Source organism: Tachyglossus aculeatus, chromosome 6, assembly GCF_015852505.1.
Source record: "Tachyglossus aculeatus isolate mTacAcu1 chromosome 6, mTacAcu1.pri, whole genome shotgun sequence".
Classification (NCBI taxonomy): domain Eukaryota; kingdom Metazoa; phylum Chordata; class Mammalia; order Monotremata; family Tachyglossidae; genus Tachyglossus; species Tachyglossus aculeatus.
The window spans coordinates 54,470,363-54,486,986 of NC_052071.1; the positions used below are offsets into that span (position 1 = coordinate 54,470,363).

The 16,624-nt window shown below is 44.1% G+C and overlaps 1 protein-coding gene and 1 non-coding gene across 3 annotated transcripts in view; both read right to left on the reverse strand.

Moving 5' to 3' along the window:
* PCDH11X (protocadherin 11 X-linked) overlaps positions 1-16,624 on the reverse strand; it is a 1,230,124-nt gene that overhangs the window by 517,928 nt on the left and 695,572 nt on the right. The gene's annotated exons all lie outside the window — the stretch shown is intronic.
* Positions 15,897-16,034, reverse strand: LOC119930234. The gene has a single exon (XR_005451721.1). It is a non-coding gene; the product is annotated as a small nucleolar RNA SNORA7 (small nucleolar RNA).

A 16,624-nucleotide genomic window follows, 5' to 3' on the forward strand; every position in this document is an offset into this window, starting at 1 on the left:
ACCCATAATTTCTGTATTCTCTTGAAAGCCAAACAACTCTGTAATTTTTGGCTTCATTTGAGGAACTCCTGCACCGTCTGGCAATGGCGTCGGTGCATTAAAGCAGTGAGACCCATTTGGGACGGGTATTGTGTCTGATATGATTATCTTGTATCCAGAGAAGCAGCGTGGCTCAGTGGAAAGAGCCCGGGCTTGGGAGTCAGAGGTCACGGGTTCAAATTCTCTGCACTCAGTAAGCGCTCAATAAACATGATTGAATGAAATCCCGGCTCTGCCAATTGTCAGCTGTGTGACTTTGGGCAAGCCACTTAACGTCTCTGGGCCACAGTTACCTCATCTGGAAAATGGGGATGAAGACTGTGAGCCCTACGTGGGACAATCTGATCACCTTATATCCTCTCGAGCGCTTAAAACAGTGCTTTGCACATAGTACGCGCTTAACAAATGTCATCATTATTATTCATTCATTCAATCACATTTATTGAGCGCTTACTGTGTACAGAGCACTGTACTAAGTGCTTGGGAAGTACAAGTTGGCGACATATACAAGTTGGCAACATATTATTATTATATTCATAATTATTATTATTGTTATTATTACCCCAGTATCTGGCACCTAGTAAGTCCTTAATAAATACCATCATTATGAAAATTCCCCAATATATCTGACTGGAATTAACTAATTCGTTTCACATTTTGTTTTATGAATTCTAAACAAAATGTCAGCTACCATGTCTGAAATCATTTTGTTTTTCTTCCGATATTCAAGGAAGCACTTACTATGCGCGGGAACTCTACTAAGTGCTGGGGTAGATACAAGCTAGTCAGGTTGGGTACAGTCTGTGTCCCACATGGGACTCATCGTCTTAATCCCCATTTTAGAGATGAGGTAACTGAGGCACAGGAAGTGAAGTGACTTGCCCAAGTTCACCCAGGAGACAAGTGGTGGGGCAGGATTAGAACCCAGATCCTTCTGACTCCCAGTCCTGTGTTCTATGAACTAGGCTATGCTGCCTCTCCTCGTACCTTCCTCGCCCTTAAATTCAGAGCTTTGCACAAAGCTCTTGCCAAATGTGAACAATAATAATAATTCACCGAGTATTGAATATGGAGTAAAATGTGAATATTCCCAGAAAGCATAAAATCATAAAGCTGGATTCCTTCCATAGCTATTCTGAAAAATCTGATTTTACAGGTGGGGACATGTCCCAAAGTTCTCTTTCAGACTTCTACTTGCCACTGAGCTTGTCTCAACAACATGCTCGAAAGTTACACAAATGAAGCACTACAGTTGAATACAATCAATTGTAAGTTGTCAGGTAATAAGCTTTGCCTGAAGAAATAACTCAATTCAAGTAGAGCCTTGTTATTCCAGCAAATAAAAATGTCCCCTAACATTGTCAAAGGTACGCAGACTTAAAAACTCACTATAAACTGTAATATAATAAAGACAAAATCAATTGAAAAATAAACTGGGAGCTGCATTATATCCATAAAATAATCAATTTTAATGCATCTCCATAAGAGACCTTTCCGATCATCAAAACTTGTTGCGGCAGGTACTTCTATTCACTACCAACTTCCTCCACATAAAATGAAATTGGACACTCTCAGTTCATTCATTCATTCAATCATATTCATTGAGCGCTTACTGCGTGCAGAGCACTGTACTAAGCGCTTGGGAAGTACAAGTCGGCAACATATAGAGACGGTCCCTACCCAACAACGGGATCACAGTCTAGAAGGGGGAGACAGACAACAAAACCCATCAATCGTGGCTCAGTGGAAAGAGCATGGGCTTGGGAATCAGAGGTGATGGGTTCTAATCCCGGCTCCCCCACATTGCTGTGTGATCTTGGGCAAGTCACTTTACTTCTCTGAGCCTCAGTTCCCTCATCTGTAAAATGGGAATTAAGACTGTGAGCTCCATGTGGGACAACCTGATCACCTTTATCCCCCCCACTCCAGCACTTAAAACAGTGCTTTGCATGTAGTAAGCACTTAACAAATGTCATCATTATTATTATTATTAACTTATCCAAGACGCCTTCTCCTGCTAAGCCCTGATTTCCATTTTTCCTCCTCTCTTTTGTGTCTCTCTTGCACTTGGGTTTGTACCCTTTATTCACCCCTCCCTTAGCCCCAGAGCACTGAGGTACATATCTGTAATTTATTCATTTATATCAATGTCTGTCTCCCCTTCTAGATGGTAAGCTCATTGTGGGCAGTGAATGTGTCTACTTAACTCTATTGTATTGTCCTCTCCCACAGAGTGAGCACTCAATAGATATGACTGATTGACTGAATCGGTGGGCCCTGTGAGGAGAATGAGCAAGAAGCCAGATCCTCAAACAGCTGCTGTGTGGAGAGCTGAACTTGGGAAACTGAAAGCAGGGTGGGCTGAAGAACACCTTAAGGACATGGTCAATCAAGGCCTCCAACAGGGCTCCATACCAGATGAAAATTGGGAGTCGGCACGAATATGGTGCACTGACATCAGGAAGGACGTCACCCTCTTGGAGAAAAACCTTACTCTGGAAAGATGGGCAAGGAAGCAAAAGAGAAAACAGCACCAAGAAGCGCGGCTCAGTGGAAAGAGCCTGGGCTTTGGAGTCAGAGGTCATAGGTTCAAATCCCGGCTCCACCAAATGTCAGCAGTGTGACTTTGGGCCTCAGTTCCCTCATCTGTAAAATGAGGATTAAGACTGTGAGCCCCCCATGGGGCGACCCAATCACCTCATAACCTCCCCAGTGCTTAGAACAGTGCTTTGCACATAGTAAGCGCTTAATCAATGCCATCATTATTATTATTTTTATTACAAGCATTAAGCATACTACCACAAGGGATAACTATTTTGTATCCATGGCTATGGATCCTGCTTTGTCATTTTCAGCCACACTATCAAGAGTGTAGGTGAATCTATTGTCAGTAGTGTTACCTTTGTATATCAAAGATGACTATCTATACCACACAGTTGGGAGAGTACAATAGAGGCAGTAGACATGATTCTTGACCTCGGGGAGCTTAGAGGATCAAGGACATTGGATGGTAGCATTCACTAAAGGGACCTTCTGAGGATGTGACAATTTTCTCAGAAGACACACAAATCCAGCCTCTGAGAAGATGTAGGTTGAGTAACTCCTAACTGTGAGAGTCCCCCAAGGCTCATTTCTAGGTCCCCTTCTACTCTCCAACTGTACTGCCTTGGAAAACTCATTCCCTCCCACGATTTCAACTACCCTCCCTACGTGAAAGATTCCCATATCTACCTCCCCGGCCCTTACCTCTCTCCTTCTCTGTAGACTCACATTACCTCCTGTCTGCTCGTCTTTGGTACATCTCAAATTTAACATGCCCAAAAAAGAATTCCTCTTTTCCCCATCCAACCATTTCTTCCCCTGACTCTCCAATCACTGTAAACTCCACCACCCCCCGTCCTTGTCTCACCAGGGGTAACCTTGGTGCCATCCTCAACTCATCTCTCTTACTCAACTCTCATATCCAGTCTGGCACCAAACCCTGTAGTTTCTATGATCACAATATTTATAAAATCAACCCCTATCTCTCCATACAAACCACTATGACACTGACCCAAGCATTTATCATATTCCACCTTAACTATTGCATCAGCTTCCTTGCTGATCTCCCTGCCTCTTGCCTCTCTCCAATCCAGTCCATCCTTCACTCTGCTGCCTGGATCATTTCTCTTAAAAAAAAAAAAAAATCAGCCTGTGTTTCCCTTTCAATGGTTGTCACATCAAACAAAAACCCTTTATCATTGCATTTAAGGCAGGCAATCATTTCTCCCCATCCTAGTAAGGCTCACTCATTTCCCACTACAACCCAGCCGGCACGCGTCATTCCTCCAACACTCACCTACTCATGTCTTCTCTTATGTTGTCGAGTTGTCTCCGACCCGTAGCGATGCCATGAACGCACCGAAATGCCCCACCTCCATCCGCAAACATTTCTGGTAGTGTATCCATTGAGTTTTCTTGGTAAAAACCCGGAAGTGGTTTACCATTGCCTCCTTTCGTGCAATAAACTGTAGTCTCCACCCTCGACTCTCTCCTTGCCGCTGCTGACCAGCACAGGGGAATCTTGACTTGTAGCAGATGGCCTTCCACTTGCTAGCCACTCCCCAAGCTAGGAATAGAATGGGTATACCTCTGTTTGACTCTCCCTCCCATAGTCGAGACTGATAGAGGACTGGAAACTCTCCAGGTGTGACCCTGAGAGGGACTCACCTACTCACTGTACATCAATCTCACCTCTCTTGCTATCTGCCTCTCGCTCACACACTCCCACCAGCCTGAAACTCCCTCCCCTTCCATATCCAACAGACCCCCACTCTCCCCATTTGCAAACCCATACGGAAATGTCTCCTCCAAAGAGTCTTCCATGATTAAGCTAGCTCTCTTCCTCCCTTCAAAGCCCTACTGAGAGCTCACCTCCTCCAAGAGGCCTTCCCAGACTGAGCCCCCTTTTTCCTCTCCTCCTCTCCATCCCCCCACCCTATATGTGTATATATGTTTGTACAGATTTACTACTGTATTTATTTTACATGTACATATTTACTATTCTATTTTGTTAATGAGGTGCATTTAGCTTTAATTCTATTTGTTCTGATGACTTGACACCTGTCCACATGTTTTGTTTTGTTGTCTGTTTCCCCCTTCTAGATTGTGAGCACATTGTTGGGTAGGGATGTCTCTATATGTCACCAACTTGTACTTCCCAAGCACTTAGTACAGTGCTCTGCACATGGTAAGCACTCAATAAATATGATTGAATTAATTAATTAATTAATTAACCTCTCATTTCTCTCCCATTCACCCTCCTTTCTGCCTCGCCTATGCACTTTGTTGCTTACACCATCCATAGTCCACAAATATAAGATCCCTATATTCTGCTGCTTTACCTCTCTGTAATTAATTTTAATATCCATTTTTCCCACTAGACTGCAAGCTCCTAGAGGTCAGAGATCATGTCCACTATCTCTACTGTATGGTTCTTTCCCAAGTATTTAGTATTTTCCCTCTTCACATTCTGCACACAGTAAGCGCTCAATAAACACCATCGATAAATTGATTTGCCAAATGCCCAATGAGGTCCCATGCTTCACAGATGACACAGAAGGTAATAATAATGCACAATAATAATATTTATTTTATTTGACAGTATTCGTTAAGCGCTTACTATGTGCCAAGAACTGTTCTAAGCGCTAGGGTAGACACAAGATAATCAGGTTGTCCCATGTGGGGCTCGCAGTCTTAATTCCCATTTTACAGATGAGGGAACTGAGGCCCAGAGAAGTGAAGTTGAATTGCCCAAAATCTCACAGCTGACAAGTGGCGGAGCCGGGATTAGAACCCATGACCTCTGACTCCCAAGCCCATGCTCATTCCATTGAGCCACACTGCTTCTCTAAATAATTGTAATTGTTAAGTGCTTACTATGTGTACTATGTGCTTGGGAAGTACAAGTTGGTGACACATAGAGATGTCCCTACCCAACAACGCGCTCACAGTCTAGAAGGGGGAGACAGACAACAAAACAAAACATGTGGACAGGTGTCAAGTCATCAGAACAACTAGAATTAAAGCTTAATGCACCTCAATAAAATAGAATAGTAAATATGTACAAGTAAAATAGAGTAGTAAATCTGTACAAAGCAAACACTTTACAAAGCACTGTACTAAGCAGGTATTATCTGGTACAAGATACAGATAATCAGGTCCCACATGGATCTCGTAAGAGAGAAAAGAGGTATTTAATCCCCATTTTACAGATGATGTGAGGCACAGAGCAATGAAGTGATCTGCCCAGGGTTTCATGGCAGACAAGTGGTGGAGCCATTTTAGAGCCCAGGTCCCCTGACTCTCAAGCCCGTCTGCTTTCCACTAGGCCATGCTGCCATAAGGTTCAAGGCATGATTCTCGTCCCTCAAGGAGCTTCTTTTGGACTCCATCAAGAGCCACGGTGGCTTCATTTCCTTATTAGCTTAGTGCTTGCTCCCTAGCTGCCTTTTGGAAGTGCTTGGGAAACCCTGGCTTTCCTGGGATTTCCTGCTCTGCAATTGTTTCTGAGCTCTTTATGGCTCATCTGGAATATACCATTTTAAATCAATTTAACATCCGGCCAACTTTACCCAGACACTGCATAGGTGGCATGGTATCATCAATAAAAATGATACACAACAGATTCTGGAGTTATTCAACAAACAATTCCCAGTGATCACCTTTATTACGGGTGTATGAAACAGCTCAGAGACAGTTTCTTTAATGCTAGAGATTTACGGAAAGACAGCCCTGCATTCACAACGGCTGGAAAACGAGGCGACGGGAGGCCGGGAGCTCGGCCCGGCTCTTCTCCACATCTTCTATTCATGAAAACAAGGAGGGTCATCTTTCACGCGAGTCAACGTATCCACTGCCTGCAGTATTATTCACTTTAAGGACCAGGCCAAATTCCTAAATCAATGCATAAAGTAGTTTCGGCTAACTATAGCTATCTTCCATAAATAATAAAGCAGGCTATTAAAGAGTGTCCTATAAACACTGCAAGCCCGAAAAGGGTCAGATGTAATGGGACGGAGGTGAAACGACGAGCGGAGTGGAAAAGCTATGGTTTACAAGTGGCATTTCCAAAGATCCTAATGGCATGTGTGAAGGCTGAGGAAGGAGTCTAGATGCAGTATTCTTCCTCTGTTGAACATATACTTCAGAGCAAATCTCATATAAATGAATGAAGTTGCTACTAAATTCATTTTTGATTAGACTTTTGAAAGAAGAAGCATTCTCAGGACTCTTCTCAGCAACCAACAAGCATCAATTTGAGGCAACAAGAAGCACAATGACACATTTTTCCCCATGTGCCAGACTGCAGGCCTTTCTTGAAAATAGTAACTGCCTCTCATCGCAAAACTAAGCTGCCATAGAATTTGGAATTCATCTTGGGCAAATGCTTACTGGACTTTAGCATTCCGCCTCAATTGTCTGTCCTAATCACTTGACACACAACTGTTGGATGGTATTGGTTGATGAAAATATTATGAGCATCCTTGAGTTCCATATTAGTCCAAGGATAGGGGTTGGTTTGAAGTGTGTGGCCGGTGGGAGGGGGAAGGGGGTGGTTGTCACCCATATTTAGGGATCTGATTCCTCTTTCTGCCTGGGTTTCTCCTCGCTATGACATGCAGCTATGGTTGTGATTCACCCAAAACCCACAGATTTCAAACCCGAGTGGGCTTAGGGCAGAGGAAAACTGAAAAGAATGGAGAATAACTGACTGCTGCAGACATATGTCCCTTTCCTAGCCTCTACCCAGGTAGTGATGATGACAACAACAGTAATCATCAACATAATAACAGAAGCAGAGAAGCAGCGTGGCTCAGTGGAAAGAGCCAGGGCTTTGGAGTCAGAGGTCATGGGTTCAAATCCCAGCTCCGCCAACTGTCAGCTGTGTGACTTTGGGCAAGTCACTTCACTTCTCTGCGCCTCAGCTACCTCATCTGTAAAACAGGGATTAAGATTGTGAGCCCCACGTGGGACAACCTGATCACCTTGAAACCTCCCCAGTTCTTAGAACAGTGCTTTGCACATAGTAAGCGCTTAATAAGTGCCATCATTATTATAATAATAGGTTTCAGGACTTACTATGTGTGTTTTTCTGGAGTAGATACAAGCTAATCAAAGCAGTCTCCCTGGCCCACATGAGGCTCACCAGGAGATTCACAGTGATGGAATTCCTCCTCCTAGGACCCAAAGAGAGTGTCAGGCTTCTTGCTTGTATGTGAGACTCGACAGATTAGTTCAACAGCACCAATATTCCCGAATTAGTGACGCAACACAGGAGCGATAAGGTAGCTCTGGCCGTTCTCGGGTACAACTTTACACCCAATACCTAAGGAAAAAGATTAAATCCTATCACCACTAAGCTATATTTGAGCTCTGGTGATATAAATGGCAAATGGCATGACTTTGGAATTGCTGCAGGATAAACCTCACACTCCAACACGGTAAAGGCAAAGGCAAAGAATGATTTTCCCAATTCAAACATCAGGTTAAGGAAATTCATGGTAGTTAAATGACTTGCACTAGGTCCTGAAAGAACCCTATCGCGGTGAAAGGAAAGGTCAGGTTATTCTGGTCAAGCCCAACATACTCTCTATGATGGTTTTCATTCAATCATTCATTCAATCATATTTATTGAGCACTTATTGTGTTCAGAGCACTGTACTAAGCATCTGGAAAGTAAATTCAGCAGCAAATAGAGATAATCCCTGCCACAATGGGCTCACAGTCTAGAAGGGGGGAGACAGACATCAAAACAAGTAAACAGGCATCAACAGCATCAATATAAATAAATAGAATTATAGATATATACATATATATACATCATGAATGAGATAAACAGAATTATAAATATGTACATATATACACACAAGTGCTGTGGGAAGGGGAGGGAAGTAATAATAATAATAATGATGGTATTTGTTAGTGCTTACTATGTGCCAAACACTGTTCTAAGCGCCTGGGGTTATACAAGGTTAACAGGTTGTCCCACGTGGGGCTCACAGTCTTAATCCCCATTTTACAGATAAGGGAACTGAGGCACAGAGAAGTTAAATGACTTGCCCAAAGTCACACAGCAGACAAGCGGCGGAGCCGGGATTAGAATCCATGACCTCTGACTTTCAAGTCCATGCTCTTTCCACTAAGCCATGCTGCTTCTCAACAAGTAGAGCAGAGGGAGGGAGTGGGGGCAATGGGGAGCAAGAGGACGCTGGGAGCCATAGTCTGATGGATGCTCCCTGCATATGCAACCTTCTAAATAATAATAATTATAATTATTATGGCATTCGTGAAGCTCTTACTATATGTGAAGCACTGTTCTCAAGATTGGGGTAGACAGATGTTAATCAGGTTGGACGTCATCCATATCCCACATTTTTTCATTCATTTAATTGCATTTATTGAGCGCTTACAGTGTGCAGAGAACTGTACTAAGTGCATGGGAAGTACAATTTGGCAACATGTAGAGACGGTCCCTACCCAACAGCGGGCTCACAGTCTAGAAGGGGGGAGGCAGACAACAAAACAAAACATATTAACAAAATAAATAGAATAAATATGTATAAATAACATAGTGAAATAAATATGTACAAACATATATACATATATACAGGTGCTGTGGGGAGGGGAAGGAGGTAAGGTGGGGGGATGGGGGAGGGGGAGGTGGGGTGAGGAAGGAGGGGGGCTCAGTCTGGAAAGGCTTCCTGGAGGAGGTGAGCTCTCAGTAGGGTTTTGAAGGGAGGAAGAGAGCTAGCTTGGCGGATGTGCGAAGGGAGGGCATTCCGGGCCAGGGGGATGATGTGAGCTGGGGGTCGACGGCGGGACAGGCGAGAACGAGGCACGGTGAGGAGATTAGCAACAGAGGAGCGGAGGTTGCGGGCTGGGCTGGAGAAGGAGAGAAGGGAGGTGAGGTAGGAGGGGGCGAGGGGATGGACAGCCTTGAAGCCGAGGGTGAGGAATTTTTGCCTGATGGGGCTCACAGTCTAAGTAGGAGAAAGAACAGTGTTGGAATCCCCTTTTTACAGCTGAGGAAACTGAGGCACAGATAAACTGAGTGACCTGCCCAAGTTCACACAGCAAGCAGATGCCAGGTCTGGGTTTAGAACCCAGGTCCTTTGACTTCCAGGCCTGTGCTTCTTTCCACTAGGCCATGCTACTCAATCTCAATTGGTAACTTTATCCTCTGATTACCCTGCCTTGCTCTTTGTTCCACGATATTTGATTTCTACAGAGGAGACTTAGAAGGAGACCTCAGTCTGACACTGATGGTGACTGAAACAACCCCAGCAACGGTGAATGGAAGAGCAACTCTTGAATACGCATTCAATTCCTGGGCAGATGTTCCAGCCAAAACATTCCCGCTAGAAACAGCACTGTACTGGGCTGCTCCGCTGCTTGAATTAATCAACTGACTCCACACTGGACTTAGAGTGTGGATAATACACTACAATAGATTTGGTAGACAAGATCCCTGCCCACAAGGAGCTTACAGTCTACAAGGGGGAGAGAAATTAAATATATATTACCAATAAGGGAAGTGGAAGAGTATGAAGATATGGCATAATACCCAAGACGGTGGCATTTGTTAAGCTTTATATGCCGAGCATTGTACTAAGCACTGGGGTAGAAACAAGGTAATCAGGTCCCACATGAGGACCACAGCCTAAGTACAATAATAATGATGATATTTGTTAAGCACTTACTATGTGCCAAGCACTGTTCTAAGCACTGAGGGGAGGATACAAGGTGATCAGGTTGTCCCACATGGGGCTCACAGTCTTAATCCCCATTTTGCAGATGAGGTAATTGAGGCACAGAGAAAGTAAGTGACTTGCCCAAAGTCACACAGCTGACAAGTGGCGGAGCCTGGATTAGAACCCATGACCTCTGACTCCCAAGCCCGTGCTCTTTCCATTGAGCCACGCTGCTTCTCTTGACAAAGGAGGAGCACTTAGTATGTGCCAAGCACTGTTCTAAGCACTTGGGGGGATACAAGGTAATCAGGCTGTCTGACGTGGGGCTCACAGTCTTAATTCCCATTTTACAGATGAGGGAACCGACACAGAGAAGTTAAGTGACACACCCAAGGTCACACAGCAGACAAGTTGCAGAGCTGGGATTAGAACTCAGGTCCTCTGACTCCCGAGCCTAGGCTCTTTCCACCACGTCTCTCTGCTTTTCTTATATCAAGTGCTGTTGGGCTGAGGGTGGGATGACTACCAAAGTTGCTCTACACTTTGTGGTTTTGTATCCTCATACGCAGATATCCATGTTTCGATTCATCTTTGGCTTTCCTGCATTACACCCTGCTTTGATTTGAGTCCCCCGAGTAGCGGCATGTCACTTCAGTGCTCATGTTTATGTGGGTTACAAGTTTTCATCTTTAAAACCCACTTAGGATAAATCAGCCCGCGTATTCCCCCTTGTCTCTCACTCTGCCATGAGGAAGTAGAGCCAAAAGCAACGCCAAGGGCAAGACTACCCCCATAACTGTATATGTGTATAGCCCGCAGACTGTGGCTTCACTCTCTTACCGTTCTTTCACTCCCGACTCTCATTTGGAAATGGGGCTTCTTTCATCTTGCTACTCTGTATGTGCTCTAGACAGGCACTGTCCCCAAGCCCCCGACAACCTGAACCCCAAATCGAAATGTGATTCTAGTGAGACAGTCCATTAGAGCAATCCTGGTTCATGAGGAGCAGCCTGGCGTAATGGATAGAGCACAGGCCTCGGAGTCAGAAGGTCATGGGCACTAATCCTGGCTCTCCCACTCGTCTGCTGTGTGGCCTTGGGCAAATAATAATAATAATGGCATTTATAAAGCGCTTATTATGTGTGAAGCACTTTTCTAAGTGCTGGGGAGGATACAAGGTGATCAGGTTGCCCCATGGGGGGCTCACAGTCTTCAGCCTCATTTTACAGATGAGGTAACTGAGGCACGGAGAAGCAGCGTGGCTCAGTGGAAAGAGCCCAGACTCTGGAGTCAGAGGTCATGGGTTCAAATTTCGGGTCTGCCAATTGTCAGCTGTGGGACTTCGTGCAAGTCACTTAACTTCTCTGTGCCTCAGTTACCTCAACTGTAAAACAGGGATTAATACTGTGAGGCCCCTATGGGACAACCTGTTTACCTTGTAACCTCCCCAGCGCTTAGAACAGTGCTTTGTGCGTAGTAAGCACTTAATAAATGCCATTATTATTATTATTATTGTTAAGTGACTTGCCCAAAGTCACACAGCTGACAATTGGTGGAGCTGGGGTTTGAACCCATGACCTCTGACTCCAAATCCCATGCTCTTTCCACTGAGCCACGCTGCTTCTCTCAAATCACTTCACTTCTCTGGACCTCAGTTCCCTCATTTGCAAAATGGGGATTTAGACTATCAGCCCCATGCGGGACAGGGACTATGTCCACCCCGATTGGCTTTTATACAACCCAGCACTTAGTACAGTGCCTGATGCATAGTAAGCACTTAACCAATACCACAAGTATCATTATTATTATTATTTGTTCAAAAAGCTTACAATTAGACCCAGCAATTGTTTAAAAGTGGCCAATACTGCACAGAACAAAAACAATGCTCCAGTGGCTATGTCTTATTTTTCTCTGTGGAAAAAAAAAAATCTGAACTCCTGTCACCTAATCATTACTATCGCTTTGATGAGATATAAAGAGATTAGATTGAACTCATCACACGACTCTACTGGAAAGAAGAAGAGTGGTCCCTGAGAGAGACATGTCTATATCCAGTTAGCGTCTTAATAAATTCTTTGGCTAGGTGCCCGCCACCTCCAAATGTGTAATGTAATTATACTTACTTATAATATTACTCTTTTTCTAATTACATTTTACACTAGAGGAAAGAAGGACGCGTGTTCAGCCACATTACGGGTGATATGCCCTCTAAAATGTTAGAGTTGTCCCAGGGAACTACATTATAGTCATGTTATATTCTTTCAAGCACATATAGCAATCACTTTAAGTTGTGCAACTATTTCCTACTGAAAATGTTGCTTTACTATTTGGTTATTATTATTAATAATAATAATAATAATAATAGTTGTGGTGTTTGTTAAGTGCTTACTATGTGCCAGGCATTGTACTGAGCACTGGGGTGGATACAAGCAAATAATAATAATAATAGTGATGGCATTTATTAAGCACTTACTATGTGCAAAGCACTGTTCCAAGTGCTGGGGAGGTTACAAGGTGATCAGGTTGTCCCACGGGGGGCTCACAGTCTTCATCCCCATTTTACAGATGAGGTAACTGAGGCACAGAGAAGTTAAGTGACTTGCCCAAAGTCACACAGCTGACAATTGGCGGAGCCGGGATTTGAACCTCTGACTTCAAAGCCCGTGCTCTTTCCACTGAGCCACACTGCTTCTCAGGTTGGACACAGTCCCTGTACCCATGTGTCACTCATAATCTCAATCCCCATTTTACAGATGAGGTAACTGAGCACAGAGAAGCGACGTGACTTGCCCAAGGTCACAGAGCAGACAAGCGCTTAGAACAGTGCTTTGCACATAGTAAGCGCTTAACAAATACCATTAAAAAAAAGTAGCAACATTGTTCTAACAAGTTCTACCATGGGATTAGAACACATGGCCTTCTGATTCACAGGCCCATGCTCTATCTACTATGCCACACTGCTTCCCCAGAAGAAAAGCAAATATAACTCACCTAAGCTTGGATTTTCTCTCCGTGGGAAAATTTAAGGGCCGATATGTATACTCACCTATCTTTATTGAAACATTAGGTTGGGAGGGCATCCTATAGATTCTGGAGGTCCATGCAGGAATCACAGAATAAAATAGAGGAAGAACAAATACTTTAAACCTATTTCACAGATATGGAAACAGAGCGAGAGCAGTCGGTGATTTTCTGAGAATCGCACAGCAGGCAAGTCGGGGGAACTGAGTCTAGCATCCTGGTCTCCTGAGTCCCAGGATCATTGTCTGTTGACCAGGCTGGGTTGTTTCCTGAGATTATACCAAAATTGCCCCAACACAGTATATTCACAGAAAAAACAAGATCTCCAACTATGTGCTAATGGGTTCTCTGTTATTCATTCATTCATTCATTCATTCATTCAGTCGTATTTATTGAGCGCTTACTGTGTGCAGAGCACTGTACTAAGTGCTTGGGAAGTACAAGTTGGCAACATATAGAGATGGTCCCTACCCAACAGTGGGCTTACAGTCTAGAAGGGGGAGACAGATGACAGAACAAAACATATTAACAAAATAAAATAAATAAACAACATGTACAAGTAAAATAAATGGAGTAATAAATATGTACAAATGTATATGGGTGCTGTGGGGAGGGGGAGGAGGTAAGGCTTGGGGATGGGGAGGGAGAGAGGAGACTGAGGAGAGGGCTCAGTCTGGGAAGGCCTCCTGGAGGAGGTGAGCTCTCCCACATGGGGCTCACAGTCTTAATCCTTCAATATTTATTGAGCGCTTACTTGTACATATCTAGTCTATTTTATTTTGTTAATATGTTTTGTTTTGTTCTCTGTCTCCCCCTTCTAGACTCTGAGCCCATTGTTGGGTAGGGACCGTCTCTATATTTTGCCAACTTGTACTTCCCAAGTGCTTAGTACAGTGCTCTGCACACAGTAAGTGCTGAATAAATACGATTGATTGTGCAGAGCACTGTACTAAGCGCTTGGGAAGTACAAGTTGGCAACATATAGAGACGGTCCCTACCCAACAATGGGCTCACACCTTACTGTGGGCATGGATCACAGATGCACTTTCTAATGCGCTTCCTGCCTACTCCCTCAATGGAGTGGCAATTCCAATAGTGTGGCAATTCCAATCCCAGTGGCAATTCATTCATTCAATTGTATTTATTGAGTGCTTATTGTGTGCAGAGCACTGTACTAAGCACTTGGAAAGTACAATACAGGCAACATAACTGGTAAGGATGAGGGGGTGGCACTGTGTAAGTCATTATCACTGTGATCAACTCCTCCCCATAGGTTCTCAGTTTGGACTCGCATCCATACCTCCTTGATGAGAGACTCCATCCTCACTATCCCACTCACAACTCCCAGAAGATCTGGGAGCCAGAAACAGAGCCCTACTCCTTCAGGTCCTCCTCTGGCCAGGAACTGTTCTTAGGTATACTGGTAATAATCACAGTGACTGTGATCTAGACTGTGAGCCCACTGTTGGGTAGGGACCGTCTCTATATGTTGCCAGCTTGTACTTCCCAAGCGCTTAGTACAGTGCTCTGCACACAGTAAGCGCTGAATAAATACGATTGAATGAATGAATATGCCAGGGACTGCACTAAGCACTGGGGTCTTGTCTTATGCCTTGGAGTCATCTCCGACCCGTAACGACGCATGGACACATCTCTCCCAGAACACCCCACCTCCATCTGCAATCTATATGGTAGCTTATACATAGAGTTTTCTTGGTAAAAATACGGAAGGGGTTTACCATTCCTGCCTTCCACGCAGTAAACTCGAGTCTCCGCCCTCGACTCAATATATGTTTGTACATATTTATTACTCTATTTATTTATTTATTTATTTTACTTGTACATATCTATTCTATTTATTTTATTTTGTTAGCATGTTTGGTTTTGTTCTCTGTCTCCTCCTTCTAGACTGTGAGCCCACTGTTGGGTAGGGACTGTCTCTATATGTTGCCAACTTGTACTTCCCAAGCACTTAGTCCAGTGCTCTGCACACAGTAAGCGCTCAATAAGTACGATTGATGGATTGATTGATTGATACAGATGTATTACTCTATTTATTTTACTTGTACATATTGATTCTGTTTATTTTATTTTGTTAATACGTTTTTGTTTTATTCTCTGTCTCCCCCTTCTAGGCTGTGAGCCCGCTGCTGGGTAGGGACCGTCTCTCTATGTTGCCAACTTGGACTTCCCAAGCGCTTAGTACAGTGCTCTGCACACAGTAAGCGCTCAATTAATATGATTGAATGAATGAATGACTGAATTCTCTCCCCCTCATCCCCCCATCTTACCTCCTTCCCTTCCCCACAGCACCTGCATATATGGATATATGTTTGTACATATTTATTACTCTATTTATTTATTTATTTATTTTACTTGTACATATCTATTCTATTTATTTTATTTTGTTAGTATGTTTGGTTTTGTTCTCTGTCTCCCCCTTTTAGACTGTGAGCCCGCTGTTGGGTAGGGACTGTCTCTATATGTTGCCAACTTGGACTTCCCAAGCACTTAGTACAGTGCTCTGCACACAGTAAGCGCTCAATAAATACGACTGATTGATTGATTGACTGATGATGCTGCTGCCGGCACAGGTGAGTTTTGACTTGTAGCAGATGACCTTCCACTCGCTAGCCACTGCCCAAGCTAGGATTGGAATGGGTAGGACTCTGCTGGACTCTCCCTCCCATAATCAAGACTGGTAGAGGACTGGAAACTCTCCAGGAGCAACCCTGAGTGGGGAAGCACTGAGGTAAGGGACAAGCTAATCGGTTTGGACACAGTCTCTGTCCCACATAGAGAAGCAGCCTGGAATAATGAACATAGCACGAGCCTCGCAGTCATAAGGTCATGGGTTCTAATCCCAGTTCTGCCACGTATCTGCTGTGTGATCCTGGGCAAGTCATTTCGCTTCTCAGTTACCTCATCTGCAAAATGGGGACCGAGACTATGAGCCCCACGTGGGACAAGGGACTGTGTCCAACCCGATTGGCTTGTATCCACTCCACTGCGTAGTACAGTGCTGGCACATAGTTAAGCGCTTAACAAATACAATAATTATTATTATTAGGGCTCACAATCTTAATCCCCATTGTATCTCTTGGATGTTCCTATAGCTCTTGTCACACGCACGGTTTTGGTTTATGTTTTGTATTTGCAGCAGGACTGGATCACCAGGATACAGCGGTGCCCATGTAAGCTGGCATGGATCTGCGGGAGGCTGCGTGGGCCACGTCTGGCTCTCTGAGACTCCTTGTTTGCTCACCACTCGAAGCAAATGGCCCCACCTCCCAATCAAGGCAGTCTGGCATAAGGAACATGGGTTCAAATTC